At 34.8% G+C, this 18,620-nt stretch overlaps 1 protein-coding gene across 1 annotated transcript in view; it reads right to left on the bottom strand.

Moving 5' to 3' along the window:
• Nucleotides 1-18,620, bottom strand: part of ERBB4 (erb-b2 receptor tyrosine kinase 4) — a 1,062,086-nt gene that overhangs the window by 137,342 nt on the left and 906,124 nt on the right.

The following is an 18,620-nucleotide window of genomic DNA, read 5'->3' as shown; positions in this document are numbered from 1 at the left end:
CTTACCGCACATTTCAGAGAAGATAGTTGTAGAATTTTTTAACTTAAGAAAGCAAAAGCAGGGGAGAGGGATATCAAAGATAAGCAAGCCATCCATGAATAGGAGACAAAGAACTAAATAGCTGAGGCATGCACGCTCATAGTATGTCTTTGGCCTGCACTCACTCTGAATTCTTAGGACTCAGATAGGTTTCTGGATAGGCTATGAAATCCACTGAGGGTGCTTTGGTTCAAAGTGCAACATAACATCAATGAACCTCTCTCTATCCATTCTTCTCCCAAACAAATAATGTAACAGAAAGATCTCTGTTGTGACTATTTGAATAGTACAAAGTTTTTCTTTATTCTTTGGTTGTAGCAATGCTATGAATTTTAAAGGTGAAATACAATAAAATGCACACACTTAATGTAAGAGTGAAATTTTAGTTATTTTATAAATTTAAACTGAAAATTAGTATGAAAATAAAAGAAATATCAATTTCCCAATGTTTCATGTACCTGTGTTTACCGAAACCTGACATTCTCAAGGGATTCACCATTTGATCAATGAGTCCAATGGTAACAATACTATGTATTTGTCATCTACTACAATGTTTTATAATGATGTTTATAAACATAACACAGAGTAAAATACATAATTTCAGTAAAATGTCAAGCTGAATTTGTTTGAAAATTTCTTTAATTAGTTGAAATTTCTCAAACTAGTGGAAAAGCTTTTCTTTTAAAATTTTAAAGAGGGACGGTATCGTGAAACTCTATAGTTTTGCAATGAGAGAGTAAGAATGTAAGATACCTTGGAAAGCATTTCTCAGGGTATAAAATGTTAAATGTCCACTTTCTTAAGTCAGGCCCTTCATTTTAAAAAACATTTTCTTTCAAAAGGAAAGCTTTATGTTTCTAGGTGCTTTTAGGTTACAATAACTTGTAGTCAGGAAAAAGAGAAGGTGTGTGAAGAAAGTGTTTCCTTAAAGTGCACTCTTGGATATTAAGATAAATACAGCTTCCAAATGTAACATTATGTCCAACTCAACATTAAAAACACTTTAGTGAATTTTAAAATTTATACCTGTCCGACATAAAATCTAAGCTGAATTGAGTTAAAAGTCCTTAATAAAAACAATGAAATGGAAGTCAAAATTGAAGTTCATTTTGTACTTTATCGATTTGTAATGAGTTATAATACAAAGGCAGTGTGAATTTCCCTAATTTTCTTTTTCTCCAATCATTCTCAAGGACCATTAAAACAAATCTTTTTTTAAAATTTGAGATTTTATACATGAATTTACATTAGAAAATTACCATCCAATTTCAAAATATAATTTGAGAAATTTAAGTGGAAACAATGTAAGTTTCTGAGTAACATACAAGTTAGGGACAGTCAGAAACATCCAATAATAGGTGTCCATACTGCATATAGGTTATTGTTCGCTTTCACAAATATAATTGTGAATTTTTAGTTATTCAGTATTTTTTAAACATATAATCAGATCATAGAATTTTAAGTTTGAAAGGTGTCTTGCATATAATCTAGCACTGCCTCCTCTCACTACAGACACCCTTTTCCCACTAACTCAGGCAAGAGATTATCCAGACTCTACTGAATGCATCCATTGACAGAGAGATCATGATTTTATGAAGTGCCCTGTTCTATTTTTACATGAATCCCGATATTAAGTATCTACCTTATAAAAGTTCAAATCTGGTGCTTTAATTTCTACTCTTTTTTTGGTACCAATTTTGGACAACAAAATAATTTTTATTATTTTTCTAAGTTAACCACTCTTACACATCTTAAAGACAATTATTGGATCCCTTATTGGGGGTCTCTTTCCTAGGCATAAAGTTCCCCAGATAAAGTTCCCCAGGCATAAAGTTTCTCCTTTGATATGATTCCCTCACCATTCACCAGTCTAGTAGTTTCTCTTGTCTCAATTTCATTATAACTAAATTTGATCCAGAAATAAGCATAGTATTATATATTCAATCTGTTTAACGAGGCCAGCAAACCTGGTTATTCTGAACCTTGTATATCTGTTCAGGAGGATCAAGGTGTGAAATAGTGTTTTGCAATACCACAACAAGGCACTCCTATTCAGAGTTCCTTAATCTGGGGTTCTTAGAATTACAGGGAATCTGTGGTCTCTGTGCATTTAATGTGAAAATGAAAATGTGTATGTTGTTTATGCGTTACTATTTAACCAGTTTTCCCATCTTGACTGTGCACACTGGTGACGTGAAACAAAATATAGGAATGTGAATTTTACTCATATTTATCATAGTACTAACTCCAGATACTATATGCAATACTTGACTGTGTTATCTAAAGAGTTATCAATTTCAGTCAGCTTTATCTAATTTAAAGCATAGCTTATATCTTCATCCATGTAATCAATAAAACATCTGATATAACAGGACTAAGAACAAAATGCTCTAAAACACTACTAGAGTCACTCAGGTTGATGCTGGTATATTAATCAAAGCTATTTGGGAAGATTATTCTTACCAATCCAACATTGAAACAATCTTCATTGTCCCACAATTTCTCATGTTCTCATCAATTGAAAAATCTTTGCAAATGCCTTGCCAAAATAAGAGATACCTTGTCTGTAGTATGTTTATGACCCATCCATCTAATAAGCCTATGGATCTGATTTCTTTTAAATGAGCCCATCTGAGTCTCTGTGCAACCTTCCTTACCTAAGTATCAAAACCATCTGTTCAATAACTATTACTCAGATATTGTTTGCCTTCATATCCTGCATTAAAAAAAAACACAAAAAAAACAAATAAATGTCATTCACACACTTAAAGCTTTTTGGCCCCCTTCCTGCTTTCCATAAAACCTTAGGAATTCTGGTTCGGGTTCCAGGAGTACACTACAAATCCTTGCAATCTAACTCATCTGAAGTCGTTTAAAGGATTAAGTGACTCAGTATATCCCTTCACCCGCCTGATGTTTCAGTGCCATCCTAATATGCCTCCTTTAACCTTGGAGGATGAACACAATCCTACCTAAGACATAAGTCAGAAATAAGAGAAGGTGTTTTGTTTGTTTGTTTGTTTATTGTTCTCTTCATCATGTCGACGTTTCTCAAGCAGTGGAACAATTCTTTCTTATGCTAAAACAAATCTTTGAAATTCTTTCCATTGCTAGTTGCACTTCACATAGCCTCAGCTCATTCTGCATTACAGCCTTTGTGATAATGTTATTTTCAAGTTTGTGCCAAGCTTTATCACTTGGTCTTGATTTTATGAGTATAAGCTGTTTTCTTGTGCACATTCTTGATACATCCATAAGTCATGCAAAATACCTGTTATGTCCCCATGTAGTAAGTCTTGATGATGCAAATGTATTGCCTTGTGTAAACAATTAAAGTTTATTTTGTTTATTATCCATTCTCTAAGTATTATTATAAGTATACCTGCACTCATAAATATTGTCCTACCTGCTAATATACTGCATACTTATTTTGAGCACCTGCTCTGCATTAAACACTGTGCGTCTGGTATCTACCCTCTGAGAGTCACAGTCTGGGAGGGGAGAGAAACTCATGCAGATGATTACAATGCAGTGGGATATGCTCAATACGTGTTTTAAGTCCTACGACGGCGTTCTGGAAGGGGGCAAATGCCTCAGGGGAGCAGAGAAAGAGCTGGACACTGTTTAAGGAGAGGATGGCATTTCAGCTGAGGATTGAATCCTCAATAGAGTTAAAAGATAATTTTTTTTTTTTTTTTTTTACTAAAAGATATTAAGCAAGGAGAATTGCAAGAGGTCAGACTGATCAATGTTTCAGAGAGGTTAACATAAGAACTGGAAAATTACCTTTGGACTTGGTCACTGATTATTTCTAAGACAGCAGTTTTACTGTATGATTAGAGAAGCAAAAGGTGTTTTAATTTTTTTGTTGTGTTTTGTTTTTTCACTTCTGAGCTACAAGAGATGAAAAATTACATATAGTTAGTGTTACGGTACCGTATTTCCCCGAAAATAAGACCTAACTGGAAAATCAGCTCTAATGCATCTTTTGGAGCAAAAATTAATATAAGACTGGATCTTATATAAGACCAGGTATTATGTATTATATTATATCATATCATATCATATTATATTATATCAAATTATATTATATTACAGACCCGGTCTTACATTAATTGTTGCTCCAAAAGACGCATTAGAGCTGATTGCCTGGCTAGGTCTTATTTTCGGGGAAACACGGTATATAATACTACTAGTGCTGTAGTATAGGTAGCTTTGATTCCTGAATATATTTCATTGGAGTATTTTATATACAAAATTTCATATAATTTATATTTTTAGCTTATAAAATTATATGTATATGTAAATGATTATATATATTTATCAGTTTCTGGAAGAAGAGGTCAATTATCTCCCTCTCTTAATTTGCGATTATGTGTAAAAAACTGGTACACTTTCATTTCCTTAGTTTGGGGAGGAATGGGTAGGTGCAATGTGGTATTTCTCTATTTCTCTAAAGCTTCTTTGATAGGAATCTCCAGTCAAATATATTTTTCTGGATTGTCAAGAGAGATATGGTATTTCCTCACCAAGACTCCAGCATTTTGTTAAGCCATAAAATAAAATAATAGTAATAATAATTAATAATAATAAGTTCAACTCTTGGATTTCATCTACATACATAGTTGTTCGCTTCCAATATCCTTCTTCCTTTTCAAAATATAATAAGAATAAATCAAACTGCCTCTTGTGTTTCCATAGACTATTTTTTAATTTCCTATTCACAACTTCAGGGTACAAGTCCTGGAGGTACAGCTCTGTCATTTTAATGGCATTATTTGTGTTACCATGACACACAGTTGCATTTGGTTGGTTTGAGTAGTCTTCCCAGATACACCCAGCAAGACCGGCTGGCACTGACTAGTCTTGTCAGATCATGTCCTTGCCTCCCTTTTGTTTAGCAAGGGTTAGATGACGACCTACCAAAGCTCACTCTTGGGTAAGAAGCCCTTGAAATCGGCTGTGTGAATTCTTTGATTTCGCTCCAGCATAGAAGATCTTCATCAGGCGTTTTTATCCAATGGAATAAATACACATGCTTAGAGCTGTTACAATATCCAATGATGCATATTTTCTTCTTTTTCTTTACTGTACTAGTTGTTATATATTGTTAAGTATATCATTTTCATCAGTATTATCATTATGAAGCTCATCAAGTTCTCACTATGAATGAGGCATCATTAAACTCTTCCTATCCAGCAGGCATTGTACTAAACTAAGTTATTTACATATGCTCATTGACATGTGAGTTACGTCAATGCTCACAAGTATACCAGGTAAGTACTTCTATTTATTTTATTACCATTTTCCAAAAGAGGAGTCTGAGTTTTAGAAAGATAAACTGGAGCAAAGCCAAAGGTATAATATGTGGTGGACGGAGGGCACACATTTTTAATATTGATACTGATCCCATTACTTGGATTCTTTTGATGTTTTTGGTTCCTTCTTGAATTATTACTTTCATTCCAGCTAGGAATTCTTCACCAACTTTAATAAACGAGAGCATAGAAAGCATTCTTCAAGTCCTTTCCTTTCATCTCTGGAAGGCAGATCAGCTTACATTTATAACACACATAACTGAGTGCCTTAGGCAGAAAGTAAACACAGTGCATGGCCTGCAGATTGCTAGAATAGTTCCTGAAGTCCCAGACTGCTTGGGCGTCAGAGTGAAGCCATCTTTGGTGGCTTCCCCTGGATTGTTCCTCTATAAGAGTCAAGGAAAATGATCTCCTTGCTGCGGGCTCCTGGCTGTGCCACTGCCGAATAGAAGAGAAGGGAGACTGACTTCACCCAACCTTTCCATTCCCTGCTCCTGTCCTTCTCAGTCTGATTGCATCTCATGGAACTGTGATTAACAGGGCTTGATGACATTCTTTTCTATGGCTCTGTCATACTTCTGTGCCTTTGGGGACAAATACTAGCTAGAAGTTTTGTGCCCAATTTTGATGACAATCTTTTTAAATATTCAATGCAAGTGAGCCAAGGTCGGACGGAGGGCTGTCAGGTGAATAAACTCTAAACTGTATGCCTCTAACAGAGAGAGAGAGAGAGAGAGAGAAGAGAGAGAGAGAGAGAGAGAGAGAGAGAGAGAGAGAGAGAGAGAGAGAGAGAGAGAGAGAGAGAGAGAGAGAGAGAGAGAGAGAAGCGTTATTGTGCCAAGGGATATACTTTACCAAGACCAAATCAAAGCTATGTATAGGAAGGAAAGGGCAAATAAATTTTTTCAGAGCCTTCTAATTTGGGAATTTGCTAAACTCTGAGAATGAGAAGTGAGCTACACTAGCTCCCATTTATTTGAGACATAATAATTTACAAATCATGTTACTAAACATAAGCATTCATCCATCACCAAGTAATTGTAGGAGCTCCTTATCCTCCTGCTCTTAATGCCCATTGATACCGCCTTTGTTGAGGTCATCATTTATCTCTCCGGCAAGCTGGGAAGTCGCCGCCTCCTAAGGGATGTTTCTGCCTACCTGTGTGTAGTAGATATTTGCAGTTGGGCTCCTGGCAGGAAAGAAACTAGTAAAATCTATTAGATTCCTATTACTCATCGGTAACTCTTCTCTTACATCTGTGTGTATTTTGACTAAACCTGCAATGTGCTTTCATAATTTCAAAATTTAAAAAGAATCTGAAATCACATCTTAGGCCTGCCAGTGATGCCTGGGTAAGTTCACCTGATTAGCAGCAATATAAGAATTCCATACCTTTGTTCCCTATCTTCCCTGGCCATGTTCTTGCTAAGCTATATACAGCATGTCCTTGAATAACGTTTCATTCAGCATGGTTTTGTTATAAAGGTGATGAGATGGCATGGGAACTCTTGTTTATATCATCAATTAGTCTACAGTGTAATTAGTTTTGTTATATATCGTTTCACTTAAACGCTCAGAACCTATCGACGTTAAGTGAGGACTTATTGTATAACCTTAATAAAACACCATCTGCTACATTTATATATTAGTGAAAATATGAGGCGAGTCTGAGGTTGTCTTGAAACTCTGTACTTTAAATTTTATTCCACCCACTTTAGGGAATTGGGGAAATTATTTGATAGTTTAGACTAGAAGTTGCCAAGGCAGTACATTTTTTTTCTGCCTAGTGTCTTTCCCCCATTACAGTACTTAAATACAGATTCCCATTTAGCTATGTAAGAATGTGTTTTCAAGTTTTTAAAAAAATGATTAATGACCAGAACTCCTTCAGGAGTGATTCCTCTCAAGTCCTGAAATCACAATTCTTCAAGGACATAAAATGTAGCTAACTTACCTGCCTTATTTGACTCAAAGTAGAGGTTTTAAAATTCACTCATTCCCAACAGGGAAGAGTATATCCAGATAGCATCTTCCTGTTAAATACCTTTTATTTTTAGAGGTGGAGGAGTAAGCTTTCAGAAGAAGGAATCCATATTCTTTCCTGCCTGTGTAGTATGTGTTTTGGGGATAGAAAAATTTAGAACTTCCAATGTACCAATTTCCGTTGACAAGAAATTCAATTAAGTTGCAGTGGGGGTTGTTTTGCTGATGAAACTCCAGATTCTAGTAGTCCAGCCAATGTTCTAACAGTTTATAAATTTTCCTATCAGTCTGTCTTAGATTTATGAGCAGAGAAAAACAAACAAACAAACAAACAAACAAACACAAGACTATCTTGGATAGAAGTAACATCAATAGCTTTGAGAATACTATTTCTGTGGGTTGCATTTCCAGTCTTTATTGTGATTCTCCCTCGTCTACAATCCAATTTCTTTGAAATCCATATGGTGCCAATTTCTTGAAAGCTTATTGTAGTAATATTAAAAATCTTAATCTAAATATCAAATTAGCCCCCATATCATAAGGAAATAAATCCATGTGGGCTCACAAAATTTCCCCTCAGGTCTTGAGATTCTAGTTATTTGTTTCTTTGTTTCTTATGTGAAACAAATTGTTTTTAATGTTGCATTTTAAAAAAGGACTTAAAATATGTAGCTGTCCCCCAACGTATTTCACTTTAGTAGGTTTTTTTTTTTTAAAAAAAAAACAATAACTTGGAAAAATCTCAATATTTGAGCAATGATAATAAAAATTGCTTTAGGCTGAAATTCTGTATTCTGTACCACAGGTCACAGGAAATTTTTACAGCTAAGAAATAAACTTGGAAAATATGGGTTTATAATGAAAACGTTGACAGACTCCAGCAGACACTGCTGTAATATCTTGAATCTGATTTAGAAGTTTTCAATAATGTTTTTTTCCGAGCCAGTCTTTTGGGGAATGCAAGTTGAAAAAAAAACATTTTCTACTTCCTCAATGATTGATGAAAATGTGAGGAATTTGTGACCAGACACCTCGGGGCACCTGTGAATAAGATCACGGGCATGTGTAAAAGGAGAATAAGCGTGGGGTCACTACTGTCCTCCACGCTGAGTTAAAGTCACCCAGTTAGAGTTTCAGCGCAGGGAGACATTTTGGTACAATGTTCGTCCCTAAGTGTCATACGGGTGATACTGGTATTTTTTCAGATCAAGATAGTAATGGACTATCAATCCACTTAGTTACGTTTTATTAAAAAAAGTTATGGGACGATAATAACAAGAGTAGCTGTGACTAAGATGGTGATTCTAGAAGAAATCAGATCATTATGTTGATCTATACAGTGTGTGTTCTCCCACATTGTCCACAACATTATGGTGCAAGTTACGTGGTCTGGATAAAATTTTATACTTTAAGTTTGACTGATTGTGTTAGGAAATAAGATATACTTCCTTCAGTTATCAAACGAAGAGGGACAACGGGTTAGGCGTGAGTACTACCTATTAGCTTGAGGTTGCGACCTTGCCCTGTCCCTAGTGATACAGTAAACGACCCTGAGAGAGGCAGTGTGCAGAAATGCTTAGGTCAAGTTGAGGGGCAGACAGACCATCAAGGCCAGAATCACACCTACACACTTATTAGTCTGTGATTTTTGACAGGTTACCTAACCGCTCCAGGTCTCAGTGTTTTCACGAAAAGAATGATACGAACAATAACAAGAGTGATGATGATGATGATGATGATGATAGCTAATGTTATTAAGTGTTACTATATACCAGGCATTGTGTAAGGTATTTTATGCGCATATACATATGCATATACTAACTCATTTAACCACATATAACAGTATCTATGTTATAAGTTGTTGTAAGAATTAAAAGAGGTATTCCAGGCAAAGTCCTTAGCCCCATGGCAAGTATAACCTCAATGCAAGTGTTAGCTGATTTTGTTAGTATAGGATTGAAATTGCTTCGTGAATTCATGAACACTCAGATTCAAGAGACATAAGGGTCATTACTTTCCATGACTGTTACTGCCGTTGACTGTTGTTGTCAAGCTATATAAAACCAAACTATGACAAGACAACCTGTTCCACCAAAGCTCTGATCAACACCAGTCAAGATTAGTTGTATATCATGGACTGGGAAGAATTCATGAAAATTTGTCAACACCACCCTGAAGGACCATGGACTATTCACATTTGGTATAAGGATTGCCATACTTTCTTCCACTCTATAGTGGGAACAAGTCATTCTAAGTTGTTGTTCTCACTTGATGTGTCAAAGCTTTAAGGAAATAACCATCTAAAAATTTTAACGTAAACCATATACAACTGGACTCAAATTTTTAAAAAAAGATTATAACACATGTGTACACACACACACACACACACACACACACACACACACATTTTCACAAATTGAGTACCAGTACAGATTAAGAATAGTACTGATATCACAGAAGCAACTCTAACCCATATTAACTATCTTTTATGGAATTCTTCAAACACGTATCGAAATTGACTTAAGGATATTCCTTTATTTAGCTCTTCATTCATTTTTGGCGATGGCTTTATAAATTCTATTTCATTTTAACAGAGTAACTTTGGCAATGCTTAATACACAGCAGAAAGAATATGAAAATATAGAGAATCATTCCTTTTGTTGAAAAATAAAATAATTTTAATTTTAAAGCCTAACTCAGTCTGATATTTAATCTACAAGAGACTTCCTAACACAATCCTTGGCGTAAGCCTTCTGTACTCCAGATTCTAATAGAGCCGCCCCGTTAGTAAATTGTATGCTTGCTAATGTGCTTGCTCGGGGCGATAATCATCAGTCCCTAGTTCTAGTCCTTGCCAGTGAAAGTGCACGAGGAGTGGGTGATGTAGTGTCATAATTATACAATTAGCCTTGCCATGGCATGGAGCATTGGGAATAGCAGGATCCTGAAGCTGAAAATGTGGCTAGTTGATAGATGACTGTCATTAAGCTCATCCTTCGTTCACTTTGTGATGGGGAAGATAGGAGCGTAGGAAAAGGACTCATAATGAAGGATAAAATCTGTGACCCGTAGCCACTCTTCTTCATGTGCTCATAGCCACAAAGCTCCCCCTTTCTTTCCACAACGACCCATATATTCTGTTCACATCTCACTTTAGCCTGATGAAAAACAACATCTGTCAAATGCTCTTTTGATTAAATCAAATTTAAAGGATGGGAAGTGAAATTTTGTGCAAATATTGTTTAGCCTAATACTTTTAATTGTGACAATAATGACTCTCTCCATCCTACGTCTGTGTGTGTGTGTGTGTGTGTGTGTATAAAATGGGATGTTGTTTGGATGTTGTATAATTTTGGATACATAGAACTATTCATTATTTAAAACATATGTAAATTCCTCTTGATAATGATATTCAAAATATACAGAAATATATATATACCAGATCTATGTACACATGTGTTCATGTGTATATATGTTTGTATGCACACCTATACATACCTATCATACAAGCTGTGCATATTTTATTTCATTGTGCATACTTAAAATTATTCTAGATTTTTGAAATTTCTCAGAACACAGAAGATTAGCATAAAGACTTAACAGCTTTCTGTCATTCACTCTCAGCCTGTCTTCCTTATTAACCTAATTCCCCACCCTTCTGGCTCCATGCCCTCGTGGGTTGGATTGAGCTATCCCTCTTCTGCAGCCAGTGACCTTTAAAAGAACATTCGTGTGATAATTAGAAGGTGCAGAATTAGGAGTGTAGATGTTCCCACTTAGTAATTGTAAGAGGATCTTCTACTATGTTTTGACGGTTGCACCCCCCTTATGTCACATAACTACACACAACCAAGTTCCTCCTTTTCATAACTGCTGTTCTAGAATGTCTGTCGGCAAATCAATAGAGGATATTCTTTGAAATAAGACTCTGCCAAATTACTAATGTGAGACTCAAACTTAGTGTTCAGAGTAATATATATCCATTGCAACGTATGAGACACAATTGAGCTCAAATATGTTAAAAAAATAACTCATTATTAAAAATATTGATCGCAGTGAGACTTGAGCACAATTAAAAACAAAGAACTAGGAGGTGGAGGTGGTTATAAAGGGATGGCAAAAGGTCATAAAATAATTCTCTATCTTGATTATGGTGGTGGTTATATGATTCAATACATGTGATAAAATTGCATCGAACTATACACACAGATACACATGTATACACAAATTTATGTAAAACTGGTAAAATCTGAATAAGCTGTGCATACTAAATATTGTACTATAGTTAGGCAAGATGTTATTAGTGTGGAAAATGAGTGAAGAACAAGGGAACCTCTCTAAGTTTTTTGTAACTTCTTGTGAATCTACAATTATCTCAAAATAAAAAAGGTTTTTAAAAAGATTTATCTAGAGAAAGAAATAAATCTGTGTTTTGTCTTCAGTCCTAGTATGTGTTTTCGGTTGCCAGTCAAATCTCTTGATCTCCTTATCCTTTGTTTCTCCTAAGTGCAGTGAAATGCAAGTCCTATCTCTCCAAATTACTCTAAACATCTCAAATCTGTGGAAAAATGGCATTGTATGCATACATCTGAAAGATCATGAATATATATCACAACTTCCTGAAAACAATATTGTAACACCCATCTACCTCTATAGTTTTAGAAACAAAATGCATAGGGGAGACATAAACTAGTTATGCCAGTGTTGCTACTTAGATTTTACGTTTGAGAAAATCACTGTGTACCTAAAATCTGCTACAATACTAAGCTTCACATAGTCATGACTAATAGATATAATTGCAAGCACTTTACACACCTGAGGTACAATGTGATCCATTTGGATTGGGTAGCTTTCAATTTTATGTCAAAAAAGCCCATTGAAAGTACGAGCTAAAGCATAAATTTACAGTAAAGAAATTATGCTCTTTACTTTCTGGATGTATATGGTAGCTGAATGAATACCTTTGAATGGAGAAACTTATAGAACGGAGAAATTTCCAGGCTGAATTAGCTCAGCATGCCAAACAAAGCCACAGGCAAAACAAAGCAAAAGGGAACCTTGCTTTTTTTATAGGTTAGACAAGAAACAAACCAAATGACTTCTTGTCTAAGTGAAAGATCTTCATATTTCATGCAAACCTAAAGAAATAATTAAAGCTTCAGTGCAAGTCTGGGACCCGTGCTCTAGAAACTGCCTCAATAAACTTCATTTGCATCTGGTACAATTGAGATTCTCTTTTATCCCTTACTGCCCCTTATATTTCATCCTCCTTTAAGGCAATGAGAATTTGGTACATAAAAAAACAAAAGCATGAGCTTGTTTCAGGGACGGGATAAACATGATTCAAATTTAGCCAGGTGCTTTATCACCAATTTGGGAGGTTGCCATTATGTTATTAGCCATTATGATATAAAGAGGGAGAGAGAAACTATTGGTAGAAAAGATAAATCAGAAAAGAAAAAAAAAACAACAACAATCTAGAATGGTAAACTGAAAACACCAAAGTATTTAGAAGTAAAAATAAGCCAGCTGCCTTTCATTTAATATTCCATAGGGGGGAAAAGTTCATTAGGTCATTCAAAAATTGTCACAAGACATAGACTGATTCTCTCTAACACTGCAGTAATTATTTCACCTAAATTACAAACAAGGGGACAACAAATCCTGTTGAGTTGAAGTAAGGGACGTTGGCCATCAGAAGATCTAGTCTGGGGCACCTAGGAGTGCCAGGGTAGTACATGGGTTCAGATCCTGGCTTTGTCACTAAGAAGCAATGTGGTGAAATGGACTCTATCATCCATTTAGGCTTCAGTTTCTTCACCTTCAACACAGGTATATCATCAGGTGCTCATAAAGCTGGTCTGTGGGAACCTAGGAAACTCTCAGGTTCCAGAAAGCCCTCTCAACACCCTTCTGCTGTTGCAGTTATGGGCCAATTTTATATGTTCAGATTTTCAAGTAAGATTTCCAAGAGAAAACTAGTTGATGCCTTAAAATGTTTTAACTCACTGAACCAGGTAATCTTCTGTGGCTCTTTGCTGTGCCAAAATTTGAACAAGTTTTGATATTCATTGTTTTATAGATTCACCACCTCCGCTAAGAAACTTTTTTGGACTGGATCCTTTCCATGAAATTTTCCTATTGCTTCCCTTCTCTTTTATTTACACAGCAGAATATTTTATTAAGATATCACTGTGCATCTTGGTTACCATGAATAATGCTACAATGAACATTGGGGTATATACTGGTAAGTGTCCTTTGATACATGATTGGATAAAGAGGATGTAATACAGATATACAATGGAATATTACTCAGCCATAAGAAAAGAAGAAATACTGCCATTTGTGACAACATTGATGGATCTTGAGATTATCAGTCTAAGTGAAATAAGTCAGACAGAAGAAGTCGAGAACCATATGATTTCATTCATATGTGGGATATAATACTGAAAGCAATAAATGAACAAGAAAAACAAACACGCAAAACTCATAGACACAGACAACAGTTTAGTAGTTACCAGAGGGTAAGAGGGGTGGGGGGTGGAGATAAGGGTAAAGGGGATCAAATGTAAGGTGATGGAAAGAGAACTGACTCTGGGTGGTGAACACACAATGCAATATATAGATGATGTATTACAGAATTGTACACTTGAAACCTATACAATTTTATTAACCAATAGCACATCAACAAATTAAAAAAAAAAGCACATCCAGTAAAAAAAAAGATATTAACCTGTGTTTTGTGCTTAGTTCTTCAGAATAAATAGGAAAATCTGTGTGTTTCTGTCTGAGCTCTCCATCTTTAAAATATTTTTAAGGATTTTAGCGCTGCAGGATCTGGAATTGCAATTTCAAGGCACAAGCCTCACTTAGGTTTTGTATTTGAGAATAGGACTTATTTCTATCTAGCAGTGGAGGTGAAAGTGAAACATGGAAGCAGCAGAACTCAACAACCAGAAGAAAAAAGGTTAGGTTCTCCAAAAGGGAAGGGGGAATCACTGGTGGCAGTTCCAGAAGGGGACCAGGAGTAGGCTGGAGGTGGAAGGATGACCCCACCCTCATTCTGTCCCCACACAAGTCCCAAGCCCCTCATGGTATGGTGTGTTGATGGATACCCAAGCCCTGAGGGACTGAATGCCATGAGGCAGGACTTGTGGGCACATGCTCCGGCTCACTTGATGGAGGAAGAGAGTTTTGTGAAGTAGAGCCCAACTGCCCAGTTGGCCCAGGCAGCCCAATCTAGATCAGCTGACAGCCAGACAAGCTCCTGACTGACGTGTGAATGAGTATAGCCAACATCCCAGAGCAACAAATAAAAATGAAGGAGGGATGGTGATTTGGAAACTGTAATGATTGCTTACCCTGTTTCCTCGAAAATAAAACCTCACTGGACAATCAGCTCTAATGCATCTTTTGGAGCAAAAATTAATATAAGATCCAGTATTATATATTATATTATATTATATTATATTATATTATATTATATTATATTATACTGTATTATATTATATTATATTATATTATATTATATTATATTATATTATATTATATTATATTATATGACCCGGTCTTATATTATAGTAAAATAAGTCCGGGTCTTATATTGATTTTTGCTCCAAAAGACGCATTAAAGCTGATTGTCCTGCTAGGTCTTATTTTCGGGGAAACATGGTATACCTGACAGACAGATTGGAGAGCTCTGCTCCATGGAGCTGAACAAGGAACATCTTTATGTACCAACTACAAAGGTCGGGAAACTGGAGGTCCTGCCCTGTTTGCCAAGCACCATGTATTCCTCATTGGATTCTTCAGCACCCTAGGAGAATCCTTGTGGGAATCTCTCGATTAATGATTAAAATGGGATTTCAGACTAACTTTATAGGAGAACACGGAGCTCAAATAAATTTAATTTAGAAAAACAATGTGATGGTTCTCCAATCTTTGTATCAGGTCATATATATTTATGTTTAACATGAGAAAATGACAGAAAACACTTATCTGAGCAGGCTGTGTTTTGTCCTGGAAACAAACAAACAAACAAAAAATCAAGTGAACTCTTTGTTTATACAAAGGTCTAGCAATCCACCTCTGAAATGATGGCCTGGAGAGTACTATACTGTGTGATTAAAAAAATAAAGTCAATATTTAATGAGTAATACTAGGTGTCAGGCAACATGTTAAGAGATTGACATGTTTTATTGTTTTATGTTAAAATACCCTACGATGTAAATATTATTATCCTGATGTTAGATAAGGAAGTTCAGAGAGTTTTAGAAATTTGCCCCAAATTTTACAGCAATTGACTGGTAGTGTTGGGATTCTAATTCAAAAAATCTATTTTCTTTAACCCTTATAATCATTGTAGTTTCTCAATGGAATCTTGCTATATTCATGAGTATATGCATGTGTACAAATGAATAAAATAGAAATACCAATGAATAAAAGACTATAAAAATGTGTACAAATTAATAATGAAGTATATACACACACACTCACACATTCCTCTTCTTTATATTCCTAGAAACTTTTGTCTAACTTTTCAGATTACTATCAGTTGCTTCTATTTATTTACTAATTCAAATGTGATAAACCTAGGTTATGCAAGTATAAATATTCTCATTTGGTACAAGAGATAATGACTCTCCAAGCTATCATAACTATGATTCAGAATTCGAACCACAATTGGATTTCCCTGTGGTTCATATTCTTTCTGCTAGACTATGCTTTTTTCTATAGAAGTCATGTCTAAATTAGTTTTGATGATTAAAAATATCACATAATATATTACCATTTTACTTAATATTATAATAATATACATTAGACACTGAAGTTTTGGTAGCAAATATGCATAGCCGATACATGATTTCATTCAACCATCACAACAGCTGGACAAATGGAGGCTATTGCCCATTTTATAGGTCAGGAAATTGATTTAGAGATACTAAGTAATTTGCCTCAGTCATACAGATGGTAAGTACTACAGCTGACACGGAACACAGTGCTTCTTCCTTGTAAATCCTGCCTTAAAAAAACACTGGACGGGACCATCTCCTCTTGACTACATGAGACAGTATTTCTGTTTACTTGGTTTTTGTGCCAATCTTCCCCAATGGGATATAAAAACTGTAATAGAGGGACTTATTATTGTTGTTTCTTTCTTGAATCCGTAGATCGTGGGGTAGTACCTGCTATAGCATACCTTAATATATATATATATATATATATATATTAAGGCATATTTTTTTAAATTAATAATAAATGAATCCCTCCTGGTTAGAGAAGCATAGATATTCTCTTCTGGGATTCAAATCTCAACTGTCTTATTAAAACATGGATGCAAGAAATGCATAGAAGCTTTGAAAAATTCACTGACTAGACCAATACTTCAGGAAAAAACAAAACAAAACATTGTTTCTTCATGAAATAATCAATGTCCTGTCCATGATTCTGAGTTCAGTGCTTCATCCTTGGACTAACTTGCAGCGTTACCCTGGGAAAGTCACTGAGCGTATTACTCCAAATAAAATCTTAATATTGAGAAAGATTTATGCCACTGAATTTCCCTACAGATCTAATCCATTCAAAGTTAAATAATGGCAGTAAAAGTGTAAATATTAAGCAACTTTACAATCTTATCTTTCCCAAAATAGATTATATGACTAGAAAAAATATAATTCCTTTATTTTAATTTAAATTATGAATTGTCACTAAATGTAGTTTAGCTATGCCACTATTAATGACTTCTAATCCTGAAAGTTCTCTTCTATTTCACCTTTTTAACACATAATAATTTCTTTGTGTCAAAACATACCCATGAGACATATTCAGTAAACTGGTATTTGCAAACTTCTATACAGTATTAAATATCATTCTTATATTATTAAATGTAATTAGTGCTGATTTTATCTTTTCAAGAATATTAGTAGTGTTCTACTTTTTCTCCAGACTGTTATATTACAATTGTATATGCTATTATATATATATATGTATATATATAGTAGTTAATATATATATATATTAAGATATAAAATTGTAAAATTTAAAAAAATATGTAATTTTATGTTACCATATACAATAATCAATACATAAACATATAAAATTGTAAAATAGATTTTCTCTCTCTGTCTCCATATATATGTATAAATGTGTCCATATCTATATTTATATCTATATATATATCTATATATATATATCTATATCATCTATGTACACACCCATGGAGATGACTGACGTCACAGGTACATATAGAGTCTAGTCTTGACCACAAACAAATAAAAAAATTTCAGTACCCAGGTCATAAATTTAATTGGCATCAGGTATTCAGGTTTGAATTTAATTGTATTGATGCAGAAGGAAATGGCTGGATGAAACCGGCAATTACATTTTTCTTTCCCTGTGTAGCTGCTGCTAGAGAAAAATGGAAAAGAGGGCTCTGCTCATGTACCATATTCGGGCCTTAAGGAAAACTTTGTATCTGTGTACAGAAGAAGGATTCGAGCCTTCCAATCATTGTAAACTGTGGTTCTGAATCGAGAACGTTTCTCTCCTCCTCACCCCTCCCACTAACTCCCACTCTGCCACCAATAGTAAAAAAACTAAGGTTCACAGATACCTCTCAATGGCCGTGTAAAGCCAGGTTTCAGAATAGAATTCTCATTAGCTTACAAGTAATTTGAGGACAAATAGAGTGTGAAAAAAAAGTTTAATTGAGGAAATCCATTACACTGTCCTAATAGTCATGCTGACCTTTGAACAATACTTAGCAAACAGAAATGCTTGTATTAATCTAGTTGTAAAAATACGACCGAGTGTCTTTTACTTATAGGAAAAATTTAAATTATTTTGGTTAAATATATTAGTTTAGTTTTTTATTCTTGAAAATACAGAATTATTTTATTTCCATGTCTTTTTGGAAGAATTTTAAGTTTGGATCAATTTGTGACTTAACCAGGCAATGAATCATTTTGAAGTATACAATGGACCACTGACATATGTTTTTAGAATCATCTCTTTAACTAGTTTCAATGGTAAACCACTGAAAAAGAAAGCTGTTGGGGCTTTACATCTGATTTAAACTGCAAATCAATTAAAGCTCCAGAAGGAAATCTGACAATAATATAAAATAGGCCAGTAAAGCCCTTAGGAAGATTTCAGGATTTTGAAAAATAGTAGTAGCCTATATTCAGTATTCAGGCTTTACGAATACCATAACAACAGTAGCAAAAAAGTTTCAAATAATTTTCCTTAGAAAGGAGTCAGGAGCAAAAATTTGTGCAGTGA

The sequence above is a fragment of the Rhinolophus ferrumequinum genome, chromosome 8 (genome assembly GCF_004115265.2).
Source record: "Rhinolophus ferrumequinum isolate MPI-CBG mRhiFer1 chromosome 8, mRhiFer1_v1.p, whole genome shotgun sequence".
NCBI classification, from domain to species: domain Eukaryota; kingdom Metazoa; phylum Chordata; class Mammalia; order Chiroptera; family Rhinolophidae; genus Rhinolophus; species Rhinolophus ferrumequinum.
Note: the sequence above shows the minus strand (reverse complement) of the source record. Positions and strands in the feature narration are given on the sequence as shown.